General features: G+C 35.8%; 2 pseudogenes; both read left to right on the forward strand.

The window, feature by feature from the left end:
• The first annotated feature begins 3,116 nt into the window (after window positions 1-3,116).
• On the forward strand, window positions 3,117-4,058 carry LOC124959057 (olfactory receptor 5B3-like; annotated as a pseudogene).
• Window positions 4,059-7,289: 3,231 nt separating this feature from the next.
• Window positions 7,290-8,337, forward strand: LOC124959058 (leucine-rich repeat-containing protein 58-like; annotated as a pseudogene).
• Window positions 8,338-16,904: the final 8,567 nt, after the last annotated feature.

Here is a 16,904-nt window from a genome sequence, read left to right on the forward strand (position 1 = left end):
ACATCATTGTCATTTAAAGAGGGACACCTGCATGCCATGCCCCATGGATGTCATTCATTCATCTGAGTGACAATTGTTAGTGCAAAGAGGCCTTCTTCTGAAGAGAAGACTTCCTGTGAGCCTTCAGCCAGAGTCAGGGAAAGTTAAAAGATAACAATCACATGAATTGCTTTCTAAACGACCACACCTTCACCATGTTTTAAGGACCTTTCTTGTATTATTTACAGAGATAATCTGTGACTTGTGTGAGAGAAGTTACTGATCATGTTTATATTACAAATCAGAAGGAGGTAAGTCAGTTTTCAAGAGCACAGAAAGAATTCACATAGATTCAGAACTTGATCTATGTTAACATTGTTGCCTCCATTTTCCCTTCCTTGGAGAAGTTGGACTTTTTTGATCACAGCCTGAGAGAAAACTCTAACAGTACCTTTGCAAAATGCAAAGCTCTTTTTCCTATTTCAAAATTGCTCTTCTGGATGGACTTTTCTTTCATCTGTAACAAAGTGTTAAGCCTCTAAAATCCACAAACATTTTAGTAAGAAATGGAATTCATGCAAAAGTAGTGGGTTGCCAAACCTACTATGACTTATTTGCAAATAGAAAGAGATGCTTTCAAAATATTTCTCAAATGGTGATGTGAGTCTGGTTTATAAATGTCAAAATGTTTGCCACTGGGTTGGGGTTGTAGCTCAGTGGGACAGCCCTTGCCTGGCATGTTCAACACACTGGGTTCGATTCTCAGTCCCACAAAAAAATAAGTAAAATAAAGGCCCATTGACCCTAAAAAAATAAAAAAATGATTGGCATGATACATTCAGTGATTTATTTAACAAGTCATGCTTCTTTCTCAAGAAACTTATGAACCAAAAATAAGATGTTGTTCTTCATTGGTTAGTGATATTATCTTATTCACTATACATCTGCACCTCATTAGAAATTTAAAAATTAACACATGCAACACAACCCAAAAACTCAGAATAGTGAAATGACCCTTCTTTAAACCACAAAAGAGTCCTCAGTGAATTAACATGCTTTGATCTGCATTTCAAGACTTTCATAATTATATCATGTTATTCTTGGGAGGTGTATTTAACTTGTAAATCTTGAGTCTTTCTCATACTATCTGTACAACCTTTTCAAATCCTGCTTCCTTACTAGGAGGTAGGAATATTCACATGGCCTACCTTACACACGCACACATATTTGTAAATATATTATAATTATCATGTGCTATTCTTCTATAAAATATGTTCTAGAGCATGGTTTATGGTAAATGTGATCATGTGTGTTAAGATTGCAACTATAATGTCTTCAGGGGCAGATTCATAAATTGAAGTTGCCAAAGGCTTAGGAGAGAAATGTTAAGGAATAATAGTGACTGTTGCATGGGTATCCTTCAAAAAGCTTCAATTTAATAAATGGAAGTTACTGTTACTATACAGGAACAAATTCAAATAAATATTATGCAGTGAAGATCTTGCCACACAACTGTGTGACCAAATGACAGGCCATGAAATGAAAACTTTCAGCACTGGATCTCTATTGTTTGGCTATGGGAAGGCACCACTGAGAGGAAGAATGAGTTTTAGGAACAGACTCTTTAACCCAAACTAAAATATGGATTTCAAGGAAGGAATTTTTAATATCAGTGGCCCACATGGAATTCCAGGAACTTCAATCACATGCTTGGTGAAGGACACAGCGAGAAGCACTGAAGATCACACAGTCTCACAGTGGCCCTGGAGGGGAGGAAAGGCAAATTGGGAGGAGAGGACTCTAGACTTTCACATTGCCTAGGACTGAAGCGCTGCATGTAGGCAACTACCTTGACCAAACCAAGATGAACTGTTATCCCATGCTAAGAACAATGCAACATTAACATTTATCAGTCTGTGCTTCACACCCAGCGTCTTACTGTATTTCATGTATTCACTTAATTAGTTCTCACAATAATGCCTCAGAGTAGGTCTCCTTGCTTTCTTGATTTTGCAGGTAGAAATATGGCATTCCTGTGAGATGGTTCAAAACCAGTGTCTCTCATGTGGTAAATGGTAAGTGGGACATGTGTCTCTCCCAGGGACCTGAGCTCTGTGTCTGCTGCATTTGAGGATATGCAGAAACACATCTGCAAGATGAACTTGCTCCTACCACAGTTACCCCACTACATCTATATGCAGAGAGATGTGCTACAAAGGTTCAGAAGTAGAAGTCTTCTTCAAGCCAATCAAAAAGTTAATGCTTGAAACCACACCATTTTCAACACGTGCAGATGTGCTGGTGAAAAACAGGCTGTTTTACTATTCAGTTCAGAGTTTGTTAACTCACTGAGGACATTTTTGTTAGTGAAAGAAGGGTCATTTCAACTCTCCTGAAGGTTTGTTTCATTGGTTTTATTTGTTTTACCTCCAGTGAGAGGAAACTATACAGAGAACAAGACAAAATTGCCATCTGATCAACCATTGTCTTATTCACTGGGATACCTCAAACCTTGAATTTGAACCGTAAAAGACAATGAGTGATTGCAAGCTCAGTTAAAAATAGTTGTATTTAAATTCACTTTAGACCCTTGGATTTAGAAACCACTTATCATGCATGAAATTTGATTGGGTCCAGTGCAGAGATCATCAGTTAATACTTTTGTAATATGAATAATTTAATTTTTGCTAAATAATTTATATGGATGTGACAACTGACTAAACTCATAATATTTTGAAGAGGAGGGTTTGAACACATATCTAAAATGCCTATAGCAGTTCTTACAGGTGAGCAACATGGAAGTCTCACCTTCTACTGAGCTTAAGAGAAGTGAATTCATAGATAGATACATCCAGGCAAGTCTTTTTTATCATTTTAAGTTGCTTATGTCTCAGTAAACAAATGCATAAGATTTTACCATTGTGCACATGATCCATTAAATTCCTCAGACTCATACTATGCAGCACTGTAATATAGTTAATTCATTCAATTTCATTATGAAGTTCATAATTTTTCTGGACAATCTTGAAATATTAATTGTTGCTACAGTAACATAATACATCTTATATAATATCCAATTTCATTTCATTTCATTTTCTTGTTTTCCTTTTTTTCTAGTGGTTACAGAGCAGACAATGATGATGGAGAACAGGACAGAAGTGACGGAGTTCATCCTGCTGGGACTGACCAGTGACCCAGGTCTGCAGCTTCCCCTCTTTCTGACGTTCCTGCTCATCTACACCTTCACTCTGGTTGGGAACCTGGGGATGATCCTGTTGATTGTCTTGGACTCCCGTCTCCACACTCCCATGTACTTCTTCCTTGGCAACCTGTCTCTGATGGACTTCTGCTACTCCTCAGCTGTCACTCCCACGGTCATGGCTGGACTCCTTCTAGGAGACACAGTTATATCCTACAATGCTTGTGCTGCACAGATGTTCCTTTTTGCAGTCTTTGCGACTGTGGAAAATTGTCTTTTGGCCTCAATGGCCTATGATCGCTATGCAGCAGTGTGTGAGCCCCTGCACTACACCACCACCATGACAACCAGGGTGTGTACTTGGCTGATTTCTGGCTCTTATGTCATTGGTTTCCTAAATGCCTCAATCTATACTGCAGACACGTTCAGTCTCACCTTCTGCAGGTCCAACTTGGTCCACCATTTTTTCTGTGATATTCCAGCAGTCATGGCTCTCTCTTGCTCTGATAGACATGTGAATGAGATGCTTCTAGTGTATATTGTGTTTTAACATCTTTTTTGCTCTCCTGGTGATCTGGATATTTTACACATTTTTATTAGCATCCTAAAGATGCACTTGGTTTCAGGACACAGGAAGGCTCTGTCCACCTGTGCTTCCCACTTCACTGCTATCTCCATTTTCTATGGGACTGTTATGTTCATGTACTTACAGCCCAGCTCCAGCCACTCCATGGACACTGACAAAGTTGCCTCTGTGTTCTACACCATGGTCATCCCCATGCTGAACCCTATGGTCTACAGCCTGAGGAACAAGGAGGTCAACAGTGCTTTCTTAAAGGTCAAAAATGCATTAAATTTTTGTAATCAATATAATCGTTAGGATTTTGATTTTACCCTCATTACATGCACTATTCCTGGATTCATCCCCATCAAACCTTCAGGTACTGAGTTACATTGACTCCACTAAAGTTATGCTCTTGTAGTGATACCCTTACTTCTGTAAAAGTTTATTTCCTGGGAAAAAGACAATATTATATCCAGAAATAAATACTTGAGTGAGAATGACTAAATTAGCTTGTTGGGATCTTCTTGTCAAAACCATCACTAAGGATTTTTATGTGTCTGCTCATTTCACATGAAAATTTTGTACCATGTGTCAATGCAAACATATGTATAAGAAGTGCAGAAAACAGTCCACAATCAAAGAAGATGGGGTGGGTGCCCTATACTATTACCCCATAGGGGTGTGGCAATTTTGTCAGAATTAAATGTAACATAACTTTTGTGGTAGATACTTTTACGTGTCAGTTTGACTGGATAGAGACATACCCAGATAGCTGGAAAATAATTTTCCTTGCATGTTAATGGGTGTTTCCAATAGAGTCTCGTATTTAAAACATCAGATGTTGGTAAAAGGATTCTGTCCTCATTAATGGCTGGGTATCTATCATCCAATCTAATGAGGGCTCACCCAACTAGAACAGAAGAGTAGAGGAGGTAAATTCTCCCCTACCCTCTCTCTCTCTCTCTGTCTTTTCACTGGGACATGAGTCTTCTCTCACTCTGTGATATGTCTATGATCTATTCCTGACTCTTGAGCCTTAGGTCTTCAAGACCAGAACCAGGCAGGCTCACCTCCTCCTCCACAGAGCTTTGAATTCAGACTGGAATAACCACTTGCTTTCCTTGATCTCCAGCTTGCATGTAGCACATCAAGGGATCTTAAGCCTCCACAATTACAGAAGGCAATAATCATAATAAATTTTCTCTTATATGAAAAATATATATATGAAAAATAATATAAATAATAATTATATGAAAAATCATACTATTATATATATATATAAAATCTTCCTTGATTCTGTTTACTGGAGAAGCCTAATACACTCAAGTTTAATAAACATAATATGTTGTTTGGGTGTTAGAATACAAATTTGGGCTGATATTTTTCTAATATTCACTATCATTCTAATAGTTCTATTTTGAGAAGAAAAATATGATATATAACTAAACAAATGTATGCTCTTTTATTAGTACATTTTAGCAAGAGATGCAAAAATCTGGCATCTCATATGAATTCATATTTCTCTTTGACTGAGTCCTTCTACATAACCAAGATGGCCAAAATTTTAATTTTGAAAAGGGTAAAATAGAAAATAAGAAAATTCAGGAAAAATAAAAGTATTTTACTACAAACTTTCAGGGTAATTAAAAATTAAAGTTTGTTGTGAAATTGTATTACCTCAAACTTTCAGAGTGTTAAGTAAACATTTTGCTTTCTGCAAATTTTTTGAGGTGGTTAATTGTTAAATCTGGCCAATTCGTTTATATTTCAGTTGAGTTGCACTCTTTCTTGTCACAACTCCAAGCATGCTCATGCTGAGGGCCTTTGAGCATCCTGTTCCCTGTGAGAATGCCCTCACTCCATTCAGGTCTTTGCTTCAATGTCACCTTGTCATGGAGTCCATACCTGACCTCTTGCATGAAATAGTCACTCTCTACTCACCACATAAAATGTCCCCTCCTCCTATGTTTTCAGAGTTCTTACCAACCTTCACCCACTATGTATTTGTTCAGTCATATCTTATTTATCTCCCAGAGCTGGACTGTGAACTCTTAGAAGAGTGACTTTGTTATGCTCACATGATCCTTAGCACCCGTATAAATACTTGTTTCATAGTAGATTCTAATAAATATTTCTTAAATGAATTAATAAAATCATTGAGTTCTGAGTTCTATCATACTGAGTTTCATATTTTGTAGTTTTGAGTCACTTTTTAGGTTATGAATCCTGTGCAATGAAAACCTTCTAGATCAACATTCAGGGCATTTCAAGGGCACAGCTAATTTTATGCTTTGCTAGAGCGTTTTTTTCTGCATTGGGACTCAGTTCTCACACTCCTTACTTAAAGGAAAAATGCCTTCCTTGAAATCCAATACTCAAGTGAATCATTTCAAACCTCATAATGTTTAATAGGAAGTGTCACCTCATTAAGAGGAAAGCGATACATTATATGAGAATTATTTTATAACCATAAAGACATATTAATATAAAATTAAAGTATTAATATATGATTCTGTTTGAGCAATTACTACATATACACAAATTATACAATAAACTGAAATGATCCTAAATTTCTGTGCAGAATATAAACTTGAAAATATTTGCCATTAGTAAAAATAAGGTACATTCAACCTTTTAATATAAAGTACACTCTTCTAACTTTAACCTTCAGGGAGCTGAATAGTATGCAAAACCTACACATAGGCACATGCCTCTGTGTGTAATTTGTTACTACTGTAAATTAGGGAGGCCTCAGCATTGTTTCATTTGTAGTTTTGGATCAATGTACTACATTGCTCCTCCTTGTTCAGTTGTGTAACGTAAAATCCGTATTCACTTATCTGTCTATGGTGTCAGTTCTACATAATCACTCCTCATTATCATTGTGAGGATTATTTTACTGCAGAGTTTTGAAGGATTTATGGGAAATTATCAGAGATGGTGCATAATGCTGCCATATGATACTGTGGTAACGCAATGATAGATCACAAAAAGATCCAAGTCCTGATTCTGAAACGTCAGTGTTCCTCTATGTGGACCTGAAGATCTCTTAAGATGTGAGAATGCTAAGGATTTTAGAATGAGAGTTGAGGAAAACCTTTAGGGTGAGGAGGAATCAGGAGGCAGGAGCATGGGAAGGAGTGGGAAGATACTGGAGATGAGATTGACCAACTAAGTTTCCCTGTATATACAAATACACCACTATGGAACTCACCATTCTGTATAATTAATGCACACCAATGAAAAGTTTTTTTAAAAAGAATACAACATCATCCAGGATTATCTTTGTCCTAAAATACAGGGAAAAAAAGATTGGGCAATTCCATGAAAACAGAAGAAAGATCCATGGAACAGAGGAAGGGGATTGAGGGCAATGGAGAAGGAATGGAAAAAGAGCAACTGACCAAACTACTATTCATAAGTGAATATATCACAGTGAGTTTCACCTTTGTGTATATCTATATGTACTAATTTTAAAAACTACAAATACATAGAAGACTGGTAGAATGAAGAAAGGGTACAAGGGAGGGAGGAGAGGCGGCCCGGATGGAGGAGGCCGGAGCGGCGGTGGCCACGGCCGGAGAGGCTGAACTAAACTGGTCCCGCCTCAGCGTGAGGCGAGGAGCGGCGCGGCTCTGGAGAGGCGCTGCTGAGGCTGCTGCTGCCCACAACCGTCTGGTGTCGCTGCCACAGGCTCTGGGCAGTGGTTTCGGAAACGCGTTGACCGCGCTGGGACCAGAACTGCTTGCGCTGACGAGTCTGCGCACGCTGCTGGCCAGGAACAACAGACTCAGCGGGCCGGGCGCTCTACCCAAGGGCCTGGCCCAGTCGCCGCTCTGCCGCAGCCTCCAGGTTCTCAATCTCAGCGGCAACTGCTTCCAAGAGGTTCCTGCCTCGCTGCTGGAGCTGCGTGCGCTGCAGACCCTCAGTCTGGGCGGAACCAGCGGCAGAGCATCCTTCCGAGATCGAGAACTTGCAGAGTTTAGAGTGTTTATATCTTGGAGGAAACTTCATCAAAGAAATCCCACCAGAATTAGCAAATCTGCCTTCTCTGACTTACTTGGTATTATATGACAACAAATCCAAAGTGTGCCCTCCTCAGCTTTCACAGCTGCATTCACTTCGTTCCCTCAGTCTCCACAATAACTTGCTGACATACCTGCCTCGAGACATCCTCAACCTTATCATTGGAAGAGTTGAGTTACGAGGAAATCCACTGGTTGTTCGTTTTGTCAGAGATTTAACATATGACCCTCCAACTCTCCTGGAATTAGCTGCACGGACCATTAAGATCCGAAACATTTCCTACACTCCCTATGATCTCCCCGGGAATCTTCTTAGATACTTAAGTTTAGCCAGCAATTGCCCAAATCCAAAGTGTGGTGGAGTCTACTTTGACTGCTGTGTCAGACAAATTAAATTTGGGACTTCTGTGGGAAGTATCGCCTCCCACTGATGCAATACTTGTGTTCACCAGAATGCTCTTCCCCCTGCAGTTCTGCCTCTCACAGCTCCACTTCCCAGAGTGAATCTGACTCAGGACGAAGCGAGTGTTGCCGCACACAGGATGCAAAAGTTCTTCTTGGTTGAATAGAAGTATTCAGGATGTTGTGAAATACTTCAAAAAAAAAATGAGCAAAGGTGATTAGAAAAGAAAATAGTTAGAAGTTGACTAGAAATCTTATTATCTTCATCTTGAATGTCCATGAAAGAATCTGAGATGGTGTGAAAGATTTTGATTCATCTTCCCATTTAGCAGGAATGAGTTTAGTACCATGTTTAGATTTTTTTTAATATATTTACTCCAAATGGCTTTTCCAAATTTGGCAGATTATTTGAAATTTCACTCAAGTTTTGCATGAATCACAGCAGAATGGTATATTCTGAAGTGTAGTGGTATAATAAGGCCCTGAATATGAAACTTGTGGCAGGTGAGATGAAGAAAAGTAAGAAATTATCAAAGCTATAATTATTACCAGGGTTATCCTTGGGTTTAGGCTGAACATTGTACACCAAACAGGATTAGCCCTTTGCTTATTTTGCCCATATGTCTAGATTCCAGACCATATAAGCTCACAGATGGTTACATAGGACCTAAACCTTTCTGACCAACTAACTGGTAAATTAAGGGATATAACTTGTCAGTGGGATAACTCTTCATTTCTTCCTCTTTGTTCTATATGATGTTATTAACCTTTTATAGTCTAGCAGTCACTTGTTTTAGTGCCTTAATCCTAGCAAGAATATGGAAACTTACTCAGATAATGCCAGAGCAGCCTAAACCTAACATACTATGCAAGACACTTCAAAATACGCTTTAACAGAACTATGTAAACAACTGTGTAACTAACAGCTGAGCTCATGGCCACCTTAACTTCCTTTTTTTTTTTTTTTAAGTGTGCAGTGGTCCCTTGTAAGGAAATAACTTTTTACAGTTAATGGGAGGCTATCACCTTAATCAGTCCTGTTCCTTTTAAGACAGACTAATACTTTAAACAAAAATTTAGAAAAGATGTAAGCCAAGAAAGCTTCTTTATTGTGAGTGACAGGGGGGAAATTTTAACTTTTTAACAGTCAAATGTGACTCCTTTGTGTTATGTACTAAACTGTAACTTTTTCTACATTCTAAAGAAAAATGAATACACTAGAAAAACATGGCAGTGAAGCCAAATAAAGTTAGGAGCAGGAGTCATTGTGTTCATACACAATAGAATACCAAACTAGTTTAATGGTAGAATGCATTTGAAGATAAAATATTGGTAGAATAGAAAAAAAAAAACATTTTAAAATGTATCCTTGAAGTACAGGAGAAAGATAGTTTCAAAAATTACCAAATTTTTATTTACTGTTTATTATCAATAAATTGATATTACAAAATACACAATACTTTCTAATCATCATTAGCTAACTAACCTATGTAACATGATTGCTAGTTGGCAAACAAATATACAGTGATATACAGGCACATTGCATTAGAGCCTCGTGATCTCTTTTGACTTCTGGCATTCATTACTGGGCATATCATTTCTTAAAAGCTAATTATTGTATAATATATGTGTGTTAGGTTTTTTTTAATATGTATTTTTTACTTTAGAAGAAAGTATAGTATAGGATATTCAGGGTGTGTTTGTTTATTTGTGTGTTAATTCATGAAACATGAGAGTTTCATGACTGCAGTTGTGAAACGCTACTGTAGAGAATCCTTCACCTTTACCTTGTTAAATGTAGTAAGATTGTATTTACTTTTAACTCAGAAGTTTTTTATGTGTATAGAAGTGATCTAATGTGTTTCTACTGTCTACTGAAGTAGTATGTGGGTAATTATATTATAAAATAGAATAAGTCTTTGCTTACTTCTTCAAGTGAGCCACAGTAAGCTGCAAACTGCAAAATTATGAAAAGTAACAATGTCTTAGGCAGTGCCTAAGTGCCAAACCTAAAATGTTTGTAACTAACTGATTTAGATTGATAGGACCAACTTTTTCTGGCTTAAATGCCTCTGTTTACTTCTTAATTGACTATTAACTTTGACATGAGTAATAGCTTAGATGATCTTCTAAGATTAAATAAGCATGTAAATATAGCATTTAGCCTTTCCAGCCTTCCTAGAATAAATATACATATATATATATATATATATATATATATATATATATATATATATACTGCTTGATCTTTTATAGATATAAATTACTCCAACCAGAGACAGTTTCTAGCCTGTGCCATATAATGATGTCTACTACAGTGTTCTTTCAACAAATTCTTTGTTAGGATTCTTTACATGTACTATTGAAAAATCTATGATCAGTGTGCAACTGTCTTTGGTAACTTTTCAGTAAACCTACATTTTAGCTATTAGTTTTCCCTTTTTTTTTTTTTTTCTCAACTCTTTGACCTTAGCCTTTACAAGAGCTGCTGATAAGTTCTAAGATTTTTCTTACTTCTTTTTGCTATTTTTCTTTTTCTTTTTCTTTTTAAATAACTGGTGACTAGAAGTTAACCAGAAGATGAGATAGAGGGACTTGATCATCTAAAAACAATGTAATCAGCTCCCAAGTCATGTAGCAGACTGTATTTAAAATGGTAGTCTGTCTTGTTAGTTGCTAAATCCCATGCTTCTGTTTCACTACGGTTAGTGAATTTTGAGGATTTTTTTAAAAAGGTGAAAAATCAAGTATTTTTCATAATCAAATCTGGTTTTGATATTGCTCCACTTGGATGATTTTAGTGAGCAAAAACTACTTAAACAGAACATTACTATATGTTGAAAGGAATTCTTCAGTGCTAATATTCAAAATTGGAATTGGGTACATTATACATTCTCAGCAATCTTTATTCCTAGAAACCAGTTACTCAGCATCACCAAACTGAGTCAGACTAGGACTTTAGGAAATAGGAAAATTCACTAATCTGATGTTGATTCCATGCTGCGAGGGATTGACTGACATAAGGACCCATGGTCAGAGTTCTCAGTATTCTCCGTGTTTGAGTAGTGAAGGTAGATCTAGAGGTGACTGTTCATATTTTACTTCTAAACATGTGCCAAAGAAATCTCTTGTCTTAAAATTCTCGATACTAGAATTTTAAGTTAACAAAATTTCAAAGTAAAGACTTGTGTTGTAAATTGTACCTCAAATATGAGTAATTTTTTGTGTTGATATCAATAAGAGTAAAAAGTAGTCCATAATGTTGCAGCATAATATAGCAGACCAATTCTATAAGAAATTGTAATACCAAGTTTATTGCTGTATTGGTAAATCTTTAAAAGCAACAAAGGTCAGAGATAGAGAAGTCATCAGACATCCAGGAATATCCCTGAGCCAAGAAAGCCCTTTAAAATAATAGTGAATTGTTTCTAAAATAATGTGTAGCAGTTGGGAGTTTGTCCACATCCCTCCATAACCAAGGGCCAGCAAGTAATAGGATTTTCTTCCAGCGAATCTTGCTCTTCACAAAGGGAGGAAGTAGTACCTTCTTAAACAGAAATTTGTGGGCACAGCAGGTGGCCCCAGTTAATGTTTACCTTCTCACTATGTAAAAAACACTAAGCAAATAGTGCAAATAAAGTTTGATCTTTTAAAGCATTTTAGTAGCAGCTAGTTTTATATTTAAAAACAATGGTTATTATTTCTAAACCTCATATACCCCTGTAGACAAAACTGTGTTAGAGTATGTATATAAATTAGTTTAGCAGCATTTAGTTAGAAATACATAATTTTAACCTAAATGAGCTCCTTCTTATCTAAAAGTAGAGATTTTATTATGTCATTATAAATACCACTTCCTGTGCAAGGCCCTGAGTTTGGTCCTTGGCCCTGAAAAATATTAAAAACAATAAGCACCATATATATATACGTATATACGTATATATATATCTCAAATACATAGTTCTGATTCCTCATTATATCTCTGTATTAAGCACTAAACCCATTATAGTAATGAATTTAATAGCATGTTGTTTTGTATTTTTATTATAGTCATCATAATTTTACAGGTAGCAGTGTCTTCATTTATGGGCAGAAAGTATGTGCCTTAAATCCTCCACTCTAGACCCAAAGTAGTTATGACAGCCTCATGATAATTTACATTTCACTTGAGAGATAAGGAATGATCCTGAGAGATTCCTTCACCTAAACATTACCTAGGAGTTCTAGGGCTTCTGGGGAGGGAACCAAATCATGTACACTGTCATAGAGGTCAAAGCCATAAGGATCAGGGTTCTCTGAAATAAAATCAGTGAAAAAGTGTATTTTCTTATATATTATTTTAAAAATTTATCTGGTACCACCAAAGGGTAACCGTAGTTCCTAACCAACTTCATATTTATAGCATTATGTGAAAATATTGTTATTGTGAGGCCTAACATATTTTGCCACTGGTTTTCTTCGTTATGTAGGTTGAAAGGGGGTATGTCTTAACATCATGCATGTAAACACCTCCATTCGCTTTTTATTTTTTTATTTTTTGGTTCATATTTACTAAGAATTAATGTAAAAAATAATAATTTACTAACAACCATTACACACCATTGAACACTCACGGGGTAATACTGATTTGGGTGCTACTAGACTTTTAGCTAGCTTTGGTCAATCTCAAGAATTCATGTAAAGAAGGACAGTATTCAATTTAGTATATACTAAAATCCATTCGTTTAATGAAGGTCATTTATATATTGTGATACCAGAAAGCCATGGCAGAAAAAACCATCTGCAGTCACCAGAACTTCATTCCTTCAGCTGTGAATAAATTGGATAACATTTTTATTCAGAATTCCATCTAAGGGAATTAACTGGGATATAAGATTAATTACTATTGCTGGTATTGCAAAATACACTACTAAATTGGTTGATTCTGCCTACTATTGATGTTTAAGAGAGTTCTTTCACTAATTTAAATGGTTAACATTGATGTGCTGTTGAGAAAGAATATTAACCTTGAAAGGCACTTTACAACAATCACGTAGACTTGTGTTGAGGTTTGTTGCATTCTGAACCCACTTCATAATTTATGAGAAACAAAAACAATGGAACAAAATTATTGAATAATCAGTATTTTTAACTTTTCATAGTTTCGTACTTCAGAGTATCAATAGAGGATACTTAAAAAGTATTGACCTTTACTTTGGTCAAATTACTGTTTTTGATCTGATTTCTTAATTTTCTGTAATTGAAATCTTGTGAATTAGGAATATCCTTATAGATGTATAGAGAATAAAAATTTAATGATAAAATAAGTAATTCAGCAATGTGATTTAACATTATATTCTCAACATAAGCTATAGTTTATTGTATCTGATTTATATGTGACCTTATAATGGTAAATGCTCTAAAATGAATATTTAATCTACTTCAGTTCTCATACCTCCTCTTCCTCACCCCCCAGACATACAAAAGAATGTGATCTTATTTGATCTTCTGTATGAATTTTGCCTTATTAAACATTGTACCTTATTTTATTAAAAAAAATGAACCCCAATATTATGTATAACTATAATGCACTGATTAAAAAAAACTCATGTAGCCTTATAAAATATAGTTAGAAAGATTTAACTATAAGCAAAACAAGATTCCACAAAGTCACCAGTGTGACAAATTGAAGTGACACAGGGCATGGAATTCCACAACCCCTGGAGGATGGAAGAGGGAAGGAATACAATGTGCCCTGGGGCCCACAAAGGGACCTTGGCTCTGAGAGACCATTGATTCAGCTCGTGGGGATGATTTCACACTTCTGGCTTCCAGAATTCTGGAAGAAAAAAAATATGTGCTGTTGCAAACCTCTAAGTTTCAGTAGTTTGTTCTAGTAGTCACTGGAATTTAATACGAATTCTCACCAGGTGTCTTCCACGTGATAATTTTTATTATTATGGAACATTTGCTTTGGGGAACTCACCAGGAAATTCCTGGAATTTCATTTTTTTGGAAGTTCTTTATGATTAATTCAATCTCTACACTTGTAGATATATTCAGATTCCCTTTTCCTCTGGAGTCAGTTTTAGTAGTATGTATTCAAGGAATTTAAATTTTTTCTATGTTACATAATTTGTTGGTGTGCCTCTCTACATAATATTCTGTTATACTATTCTTATTTTTGAAAGGTCGGGCACGATATCCTCACTGTCATTTATTAATTCATAATTTGAGTTTTTTTCTTCTTTTCACAGTCAGTCTATAGTTTTGTCATTTTGAACAATCGTTCCAAATAATCAATTTTTGGTTTTGTTGATTTTTCTCTACTATTTTCCTACATTCTGTTTTCTTTTCTCTGCTTTAATCATAGTTTTTTCTTTGTGTGTCTTCCAGTTTGCTTCAGTTTTCATATTTAATATTTACAGTTTCAAGTTAGGTTATTCACCTGAGATCATCTTTTAATTTTATTATTGTCACTTAGAGTTATCAATTTCCTGTGACCACTGTGTCTGCTTCCTGTCACAAAATGGGATATGTGCTATTTCAAATTCATTTTTATAAAACTATTTTTACATTTCTTCTGATGTGTTTTTTACCCAATGGTTATAGGAGAGTTTGTTCTTCACATACGTGTGAATATTTAATATTTTCCTTGTTATTGATTTCTAGTTCCATTGTATTGTGACTAGTGAAGTTGTTTTATATGAGTTAAATCTGTAAAGTTCATTCAGACTAGGTTTTCAGCCTAATATAGGGTTTGTCATAGTAACCAATTCATATATGCAATTTGGAATTCCACTGTTCTTGGGAAGAGTGCTTTGTATCTATTTGTTCTGTATGCCTTAGATTGTGGTGCCTCTCATGTTCTCGGCTTCTTACTGATCATCTCTAGTCATTGTATTCATTATTGAAATGAGGTACTGAGATCTTCAGCCCTTATTGCAGGACAATTCAGTTTGTTGTCAACATTTGCTTCTATATTCTGGGCTTCTGTGTTTATATATAAATATATATATACACACACACACACTTTTGTACATACACATTTATATATATTATATGTACACAATTTCCTAATTGTCCTTATCATATGTTATCTTATTTCACTCATAACAATTTTTGACTCATAGCCTATTCTGTTATTAGTATCATCATACTAAAAAGTAATCTGGTTTTGGTTTCCATTATCATGGTATATAGATTTTTCCCTCCTTTTACTTCCAATTTGTTTCTTTCAATGCAGGCAGGTCTTTCAGGTTAATTCTATTTTTCGTACAAATTTTTTCAATTCTCTATCTTTATTGGTGAGTTTATACTGAAATTACTAATGAAAATGAAACACTTCTGTTAATTTGGTATTCTGTATATACGTGTGTGTGTGCATGTGCAGACATGTGTGTACAGTGGCAAAGAGATAAAGACAGAAAGAGACAGAAACAGAGAAAAAAAGAGAGAGAAGCATCTGTCATTGGGAATTGACTGCACAGTTCTGGAGGTTGGCAAGTCCAAATCAGCAAGCTTGGCAAGTTAACATAGACTGAAGAGTTGAAGGCTAAATTTCAATCACAGGCAGAGATGTAGGAATGCTGATGATCCAATCCTTTCAAAGGTCAGGGTCAATCGCCATTAATTTTCTTTCTTTCTTATTGCTTGGTGGTTCAGAGGCATGAGGAGCACAAAGTAGTTGAGGATCAATTTTAACTTCCAGTTTGATAGGATTGCTGTCCTATCTCCTGGTGGAAGCATTTCTCACTCCCATTGATGTCACTTCCATTTTTACCTATTTTTGGACCTATGGATCTTGGCAATGGGAGAAACAAAACCATACATTGATAATGATTCTGAGCATATATGGCCTCCCAAAGAACTTTGAATAGACCATGCAAAATATTGGATTCCATTTCATAATGGAGGTAAGGAAGAGTATGTCTTGAATAAAAGAGATCCCTTAGGACTTATCTCAGTATAAACCTTCCTTGTGATTATTTCAAAGGCAAATTATGACAGTTCAATTAAAGTAGAATGACTAATGTCACAGGCCCTTCAGGAATGAAGATTTGGATATTCCCACCAAATAAGAACATGACCAATTGACATGCTTGCTAAAGCTAAAGGTAATAACAGAATGCTTAGCAGAAGAGGGTAGCTATGAACACCAGTTATGAATACATCACCATTAAATAAATCAAAATCAACATTGTAATGAATATCTTTTCTTTAGTTACTGATATATGTGTGCTTGCCTCATATAATCAACTTCTTCCCTGTGTTATCCCATTATCATGAAGCACAAAATGTGTTGACTTAGATCCCAGTATTTAGGTATCACTTAATGCAGTTAAAGTTGAACATATAAAAGTTACTACCACAAAGAGCCACATTGCATGTAATTATGGTAAATCAACTACATCCATGGGTATCTGTCATCGTGGGACGCCCGCATAAATTTCTTCTGTTTATGGGCCCATTAGAGCCCATATTGTGTATATTTGCAGGGACTTGTAGCAGCAAGAAACCACATGTGAAATGAATGAATACATTAAGATATTAATGTGGGTTTTGACCAGCTGGCCCTAAAATATTGTAACCATTGTCCTTCAGGTACTGATTTCAAGAAATAGTACTTACAGAGCTAAGGACATTATTTCAAGAACTTAACTTCAGTGTGGGGCTCAAAATGTATGCATACATGGAAAAGAGCTATGTGAAATAGATCCAGAAATTATGCATCCACAAAGTTAAAACAAAACTT

This window comes from Sciurus carolinensis, chromosome 11 (genome assembly GCF_902686445.1).
Source record: "Sciurus carolinensis chromosome 11, mSciCar1.2, whole genome shotgun sequence".
In the NCBI taxonomy this organism is placed as follows: Eukaryota; Metazoa; Chordata; class Mammalia; order Rodentia; family Sciuridae; genus Sciurus; species Sciurus carolinensis.